General features: G+C 43.4%; 1 protein-coding gene and 1 long non-coding RNA gene across 5 annotated transcripts in view; one reads left to right on the top strand and one right to left on the bottom strand.

Moving 5' to 3' along the window:
• The window catches only part of nlgn2a (neuroligin 2a), a 331,395-nt gene extending 325,977 nt beyond the window's left edge, over positions 1–5,418 (bottom strand). For both annotated transcript variants that reach the window (XM_036146704.1, XM_036146707.1), the window contains exon 1: positions 4,487–5,418. The gene's annotated coding sequence lies outside the window, so the exon portion shown is untranslated. The remainder of the gene's footprint in view (positions 1–4,486) is intronic.
• Positions 1–7,324, top strand: part of LOC110366985 — an 82,008-nt gene extending 74,684 nt beyond the window's left edge. For all 3 annotated transcript variants that reach the window (XR_004932574.1, XR_004932576.1, XR_004932575.1), the window contains exon 5: positions 6,291–7,324. This is a non-coding gene — a long non-coding RNA (uncharacterized LOC110366985). The remainder of the gene's footprint in view (positions 1–6,290) is intronic.
• Positions 7,325–8,689: the final 1,365 nt, after the last annotated feature.

The raw sequence follows: 8,689 nt of genomic DNA, 5'->3' as shown, positions 1-8,689 counted from the left end.
TTAATCTCGGGAAGATTTTCCCCCGTGTACACGACGAGGGACGTTTGAGCTGTAAACCACCTGCCCGCTCAGCATAGGAGTGAGCTGGGCCATCTCTAACTCTCTCCTTTGTTTTTTTTTTTACCTAAACCTTTTTTACATTCTACATACAACTGCAAATCCAATTTGTTTTACATGGCATACCATTGCAAAGTAGTGCATAATAGTTAAGCGGAAAGAGATTTGTACCATTCCTACAAATAAAAATCCAAAGTATGGCGTGCATTTGTACTCTGTTTTAATCCAACCTGTCTACACTACAAAAACACAACTAAAAATAAGTAAAATGTTCTTATTTCAAGTGCAGGATGTCTAATTATCTTATTTTAGGGGTCAAAATACTCATTCCATTGGCAGATAATCTTATTTACCTGCTCAAATCTAGGACAAAAACACAAATTTTAAGAACATTTTACTTATTTTTAGATCCGTTTTTGCAGCGATGGATGCAAACCGTTCCGCTGTAGCTCTATGTTTAGGGACATTGTTTAGGACCGTATCATCTAACCAGAACCAACAGGGATTTTTAGCAAGCTGAAAGTTGCAAACAAGACTTTTTATGGCTTCCTTTCAACTGCAGCTTTCTTCCTGCAATTCTTCCGCAACGGATAGCAGTTGTCCCGTCGACGGATTCCCGAGCGGTGGCTCGCTGCAGCTCCTCCAGAGTTACAATGAGCCTCTCAGTCTCCAAGAGAGGTGGCGTTGTTCTTAAAATAAGCCGAGCGTCCTCCCAGCTGTTTGCATTTGTCCTCTATCTCGGAGTCTTCGCTCCAGCTCTGGAGATGCAGATTTATCACCGAGAGGAACGAGGATTTGTGTTCTTCGGTAAGAAGTCCCATAAACCAGGTAAAAGGAAGCCGCGTCCTTGAGATCAACAGGTGTGCAGACGTCAGCTGTCTTTTTCAATTTCTCTGCATGCTTTTTTAATTAATTTTTTTTTAAGTGCTGTCACCTGCCGCAGCACGCGCGCATTAAGCCCTCCCAAAGGAAAAACGAGGAGCAAGACCTCCGACTTCAAAATCTGTCCGAGGAGTCTCCTCCCTGAGCGGCCGCTGCTATAGAAACAACCAGAGAGCGTTGATTTGCTCGGAGAACAAAAGGAAAAGGGCCGGCTACACTTTGGAGCGCACGAATGAGTCTGCCACAAACAGATGGAGGCGCGGAACAAATGAAGGCATCTGTCAGAATCGAACGCGCTGGAGGAGTTAGCTGAAAGCAACTCGGGGCTAGGAGAGCAGCAAGCACGGTTTTACAGTTTGCATAAAGCTTTGTGGAGGGTTGGGGGGGTCAGAGCAAACACAGAAGAAGGTCATACATGCAAAACATCATGTGAGGTAGAAAACATTGACCCTGAATGCACCATGGCCGTTGGGAGACATTGCAGTGGCAGCATCATGCTGTGGGGATCCTGTTCTACAGCAGCGATAAGGAAGAAAGTTAAGTTCATTGGAAGATGAGTGGTAGATAAACAAGGGGGGAGGGGGGGGGGGGTCCTGGTACAAGACCTCTCAACAGACCCATGTCTAGGGGGAAGGTTCACTGCAAAAAGGGAACTCAAAGTAAGTAAAATTTTCCTGAAATGTTTGTATTTTTCAGGAAAATAAGACTATTTGCCAATGGAATAAGATTGTTGCACTTAAAGTAGGAACAATTCATCTTCATCATCCTATTTCAAGTGCAGAATAGCTAATAATCTTACTTTTAGGCGTAAAAATACTCACCCCATTGGCAAATAGTCTTATTTAGTTGTTCAAATCAAAGAAGGATATACTCATTTCAAGAAAATTGTACTTACTTTTAGTTCCCTTTTTAGTTCACCTCCCAGTAGGTGAACAGCCTGAAACATACAGCCAGAGCTGCAGGGGTTTAGGTGAAAGCATATATATGTGTTGGAATGGCCTAGTCAAAGTCCAGACATGAATTCGACCAAGAATCTGTGGCAGGACCTGGAAATTCACATCCAGTCCGATCGATTCGAACCCGTTTCGCAAACCATTGTGCCAAAGGTATCAGTATCTAGACGTGCGAAGGTGGAAGACACGCCCTGGAAGACAAAATCATTCCTGCTCTGCCTTGAGCTTGTGTATCGCACGAAATGCAAATGAAGCACATTGTAGCTTGGAGTACTTTTGCAAGGCTGACTGGAACGGCATTTGCTGCGAGCACGTGCAGAATCCCCCCCCCCCCCTCCACACATATCACTAAGAGACCCGCGGTTGCTCTTTAAGGCTTCACCTTCCAGAAGGGTTTGATGCAAATGATGATGTAGCGCGGCGCTGATAGAGGAGTTAGCCCACGAGCCAGGGGAATTTTTCTGCAGCGTGTTTACTTTAACACAAGTGCTCTCCCTTCTGAATTATTCTGCAATAACTCGTTCCAGACGAACAGGCAAACATTTCTCTTCATGGAGCCGAGAAGCTCCTTCCTCTTGCCGTGCGGCTCAGTGAAAAAAAAAAGAAATTAGCCTTTGTAAAACATTTTTCCAGTCAAAAGGCAACAGGGCCCCCCAATAACTGCTCACTATTTTGGTCCTAAATGGACAAAATGTAATTTGAATGAATTAATTATCAATACACAAATGGATTTGACAAACCACCGGTGTCACAACTAATCACACCTCTAAGAATCCCCCTAAAAAAATTTTTTGATGAAACATTTTAATCGTTTATACGTTGAATTTCCAGACCAATCTGCGCATCCATGAGCTTTCCATCGGTAAATTACCGCTCCTCATCGCCTTCAGGTATAAATTTGCCGATACGCAGATGCTGGTTAATCTCAGCCACTCTTCAGAATGGGAAAGACAAGAAAACTGTGACAGCTGTGTGGTAATCTTCATAAGAACGAGAACGATCCTACTCACCAAAACGTGCTTAATTAAACAACAATAATTCACAATCTGTGGCAAATTTTGAGCGAGGAGGCAAAGAAAAAATATATACATCAACCATTAGAAGCCATTTTCCGCTCTGCCGTTACAAATATAAACAGCTGGACATGTGACGAAACGTTGCTCAAACGTTCGTTGGGAATGTGCACTTGAATGACGATAAACTCTAAATCCAGGTCTAGACTAACTGGAACCATGAGCTGAGATTTAGCATCAAATATGTGGAAAAAGCCCCTTATCTCTGTGGTTAAGTACGGTGGAGGGTCCATGATGCTGTGGGCCTGTGCTGTTTTCCCCCCTCTGACCAAATTATGTCACATTAAAGGTTGGATTTCCCCAAATTCTTCAGGGCGAAACAACGCTGACAGAAAGAAGATGATGAATTTCTTTTAACGGACACACCGGAGCGTCGCCCTCTCGTTCGAGGAGCCCCCGCTCAGCCCCGCTGATTCATTCAAGCGAGGATTCGACTTCCCTGACACTCGTCGGTCTGCAGAGCAGCTGTCACCTGGGAGCCCGCCGCCCCCCGGGAAGAAACAAACAGGCCGGGGCCATGGCAGAGGGCTGACATTTGGGCCTTTTTGGTAGGTGGTAGCGTCGCCCCACCGGGTCTCAACACCCGACTGCATCTGTTAGCTACCTAGCGAAGGGGGCCGGGTGGGGGGCGGGAGACATCAACCGATTCCATCCTCTTCCAGCTCCTCTGCCCTGAGGGGGACAGCTCCAAGAGCTCCTTCCCACCAACATCCCCAACTTCCAAGAACCGCCCTAGGACGGCACCCATTTTCTCCCCCTTCCGTAGCCGTGAACCCCCCTGGTCCAGATGCCCCAGTCTGCCGGCGCAGGCCATGCCATGGCTGCCAAGGACCCGGCTCCAGAGACGGGAACAGAGCTCTTCTTGTTTCCGGCTGAATTCCATCATCCAGCAGGCCCCTGCAGATCCAAACGCACCCCAACCCACCCGCCCGCCCCCCTCCCCCCTTGCACCCCGCTCGCCCCCTCCTTCCTCCCCACAACAGCAGCCGCAGCATATAAATGCGCCCCATTCTTCTTGCACTGTGTGCATTTATTTGTGTGTCATGTTCTCATGGCCGCGGCGTTTCCTGCAGGGTTCCTTTGAGCGAGGAGAGGGAAGAAAAAAAAGACACACACACACACACACACACAGAGCAAATGAAGGGACGCTGGTATGAGGTTGAGGAATGATTCAGGCTCCTCGCTTGCACCTGTAAATGTCTCCTCTGTTTGCCCTGAGTAGTTTTATGCTTTCTTTTTTTTTTTTTTCTTTGCCAACAGCTGACCAGACCACCGTCGTTTCTGCAAAGGCTGAGCCGTGAAGGCACAGGGATGAGCTGGGCCATGATTAAAGGTACAGCGGGTGCATCTTGCCAGGTTGAGAAGGAAAAGCTCCACCTGCAAAGGGAGCGTGCGCGTCCCCGTCGGCTCGGACACTTTCTGATTGCCAAACTTTGTTTGTTTCGGGTAATAATAATAATAATAATAATAATAACAATAATAATAATAATAATAATGAGAGGTGCCAGTCTATAGGCTTACCTGTTCATCTGCGATCCACTGCTGCAGGTACAGGTTGCTCCTCTTCCTCCCCTCTCCTCGTCTTCCACTAAAAATAAGTCAATCTGCCAAAAAGTGCTTGCCCAAAAAAATAAAAATAAAAAAAAATTAAAGATAAAAAAAAAGAGGGCAGTAAACTAAAAATGGACTTTCTTCCTCAAACCAGCTGCAGGTGGGACCCCATGGTAAAAAAAAACAAAAAAAAAAAAACTAAATAAATAATAGGGTCTGTACAGCTTTATTTATAGAGAGACCGGATCCGAGCAGAGCAGACAAGCCCGGCTCGGCTCGGCTCGGCTCGGTCCCCAATGGATCCGTGAATATATCTGCGTTGGTCAGGAGGCAGGATGCCTGGCTCAGCGGATAAAAAACTCCATTATAATAACATGTTCTGGTTATCGCTGCCCCTGTGCGGGAAGCATCACCTGAGCCGCGCGGTGGTCTTCGGCTCTCCCTCTGCGGTTATAACTCCCCCCCGTGTTGGGTCATCAGCGGTAAATCCACGGTAGATTTCCCATCAGCGGGTAGCACCGGAGCTCGTCGCGGCGGACGCTCGGTTTGCGGTACTCCGGTGGTTGCAGGAGGTGGAGGAGGAGGTGGAGGAGAAGGAGGATGCTGCTGCTGCCGCTGAGGATGCCGCGACCGCTCCGGCGCCGCGAACGAGCGCAGCCTCGCAGGCAGGCGCGCTCTCGCCGCCGCGGTGTCACCCTGGCAACGCTTCGCTCTGACCTCAATACGGCGGCGTCTCTCTCCGGTTCCTCCTTCGCGGTTTCTGTAACCGGGGGCTTCGGAGCCGGTCGCCGCCTTCTCGTTCAGGTTGCCCGGGGAGAGGGGGGAAAAAAAAATAAGAAATGGAGGCCGACGAGGTTTTATTCTTATTTCTTATTTTCCGCCATGCCTCCCCTCCTCTCCTCACGCGCATCCATCTGCATCAGCGTGACGTCAGAGGACGTTTTAAAACACGCACGTCCATTTTTTTTTTTTTTTTTTTTTTACATTCTCCTTTTATCCACCTCATTTTTTTTTATTATTTTTTTTGCTTCCTATTAAAAGATGCCTCTAAACTGGTTGTTTCACACGAGCGGAGTATCATGGTTTGACATGTAAAAGATATATTTAATCAATTCCCGTTCACATTGTAAACCATTCATAAATATGTAACGTCAAACATTCTTTTTCAGTACATACCTGGTCACATTATAGAAAAAAAGACACACTACGTCTTCACCAGGGTGGGATTTAAGAGTAGTGGGTTTCTTTTCAGGATAAGTGTGTATATATATATATATATATATATATATATATATATATATATATATATGTGTGTGTGTGTGTGTGTGTGTGTGTATATATATATATATATATATATATATATATATATATATATATATCATTTTGTCTTATTTTACTGAAAAGGATGATGTCTTTTGTACATCAGCCCCCTTGGGAAGATCATTAGCAGTGTGTCAATTGTTCTTTTATTTTCCCTTCACCACTTTCCTATTTTTTAAAGAAAATACTTGCTATGCTTTTCTGATCAAGTATTAAACAGGGCTGAAAAATAAGCAAAAAGCCGCCAAAGTTGGAGGAAAAATTTGTAAGACCTCAACTTGATGCCTCAAGGAATTGTGATCAAGTCCACTCCAAAGAAAGCCTGATTGCATGGAAAGTGTGAAGACGTCATTTATTAGTCTTTAAAATGTCCAAATTTTCATAGTGGGCTTAAGACTTCAGCAGCCTGCACAATTAATAGTCTGATGTTTTTGTTTTTTTTTTTTTCTTCAAGGGATAATAATGCTGTAACATCTATCATGCCTGAGTCCCAGATCTCATCAGCGCAGATGGTAATGGCGGTGTGGTGGCAGCACCTGCTCCTCTGGATCCAGGCCGGCCACATGTCTGTCTCATTACAGAGGGCGTAACACAGCCAAACATCTGCCTCAGTCACTATCCCACCGCAGAGCCATGTATCCACGGTCAGCGGGCTCAGGGCTGCCAGGAAAACCCAGCTCACGCAGCGAAAGCAGCAAGACGCCGCAAGTCACCTTAGCTGAACCTAAATTTAATTTAAGGCGGCATCATAATTTGATTTCAGAGATGTGTTACTTTTCCCATGGCGGCAAAACAAGTTTCCTCTCTCCCCCCTATGCCTGAGGAGTCCAGCTCATCCACCTGAGGAATGAAGATGAGCCAGAGAAAGGACGAGGAGGGAGGCTTCTACAAGGCCGCGATCCTCTTTTTGGAGACGAATTATCTCAGCAGGTGGATATACTACACCATCCCATGTGATAACCCATTAAGCCAAGGTTAGGAGATATAAAGCCTGTGCGTGTCGACATGTGCAGCAGGTGATGCTGAAGTCCCACACTTGATAGACCCAGGCCTGGAATCGGAGGTAATGGGCCTGACAGCCGAGCCTATCAAGATATACTCATTGACCCACACACCTCACACAACTCCTCGTCCCCTGATGGAGCGCGCTGATAAAAGCCGGGCCAAAACAAATGCATCACCGCGCGCACACACGGGCCCATTCGGTCTCTCGTAAAGAGGAAGAACAAGGCGAGCCTGCCGCTTCATGGAGAACATGTTTTTGCCACGTTTGGACATGTTCCTGCACATTTAGTACGTTTTAGAAGTTTGTTTTACGCCATTCCTGAATGTTATATGGAGGACAGAGACTGCCAAAATTAAAATAAATGCAAGAATGTTAAAAATGGGTTTAAAATGTGTGAACATGCTGTTGTTTTTCTTTTATTTATAAATGTATGAATTTGTTTGACTCGTGTTTTTTCACGATTAAAAAATTCATTTTTTTTTTCACAATTAAAAGGACTGAACACCAAAGAAGAATATATGTTATATATGTAAAATCATACAAATTATACATTATTATGTCCCTATTATTTTCTGTTAAGATCATCAAAAAATGTGTATGATATATATTTATCTCTGCACTTGTTTGTCATTTTTCTTCTTTTATGTGACCATTTAATCAGCTTGGGAAGGACTGAAAATGGCAAAACACAGAAAAATATTTCAAATCTATAAACATTAGTCAGAATAAATTACACTGATAAATTGCATTTTCATTTTAATATACAATTATTACAGTTTTTTCTTATATCTCTATATTTGTTAGCTATGTTTTATGTTCACTGTGGGTGTTGTTTTTCCTAATACAGTATTTAAAGTCTCAAAACAAAAAAATAAATCTAGAAACACATAAGGCCCCATTTAAATGTTAGCATGCATATAAGCTGTTTAATATCAGTAAAACATCTTCTGGGTCTTCTTGTTCTGTTATTTTATACATTAATTTATTTAAATTTGTCACATTTTAGAGATTTTACTCCAATATGAGAGACTAAAACCGCCACAGTCAGGAATTAATGCAAAATTATACAGGCTGCTGCAAATCTATCATCCTGCCATATCATTCTCTGCATTTGGTTATCTATTTATTTGGTCTCTCTGACGGTCTTTACATTTTTATCTCAAAACGAATTTGTAAAATAAGATGCAATTTTCACATGCTTTCCACTATCCTGTTTGTTTTTGTATTGTTTAACAGCTGTGAAATCAAGAATAAAATTAAAAAATACACAAATTGCCACCTCACTCTTTTACTATTAATAGTACAATGCAGGCCATGATGATAAACTACTGCTATTAAATTCTACCTCTTGTGTTTTTAAACAGATATTTCAACATTTGAACCTCAGATTTTTGCTGTCATTTCTTTGATTATGAAAACAGTTTCATCCACATCTTTCTGTTTGAATATTTAAAATATTTAAATTATTCTGTCTTTCTGTGTCTCTTTCCAACGAGAAACCACATTTATCCGACAGGATCGTTCGCTATAGAGTAATATTGTAAAAAAAGACACATTCCCTTACCATTAAAATTCTGTTATAAATATTTTTGTCTATATATCTAAGTCTGCCATAAACTGACAAGCTCAGTAGCTAAATCCTCTTGAGCCACTATAAGTTCAATATGGCGGAAATTTCTACAAGGCGAACGATGACATAAGCCTCGTTCTTCAAGATTTAGACTTTTTTTAAAAACTTTGTCCTGAGCTGTGTTTTTGTTTTTGTTCTTTAGGCTCGTCTCTGGTGTTGATTCAGACAAACCAGTTAAAAGCACATGTCCACAACACTGGCAAACCACCATTAGTCG

Source organism: Fundulus heteroclitus, chromosome 14 (genome assembly GCF_011125445.2).
Source record: "Fundulus heteroclitus isolate FHET01 chromosome 14, MU-UCD_Fhet_4.1, whole genome shotgun sequence".
In the NCBI taxonomy this organism is placed as follows: Eukaryota; Metazoa; Chordata; class Actinopteri; order Cyprinodontiformes; family Fundulidae; genus Fundulus; species Fundulus heteroclitus.
The sequence above is the reverse complement of the archived record's forward strand: the minus strand, read 5'-3'. Positions and strand labels throughout refer to the sequence as shown.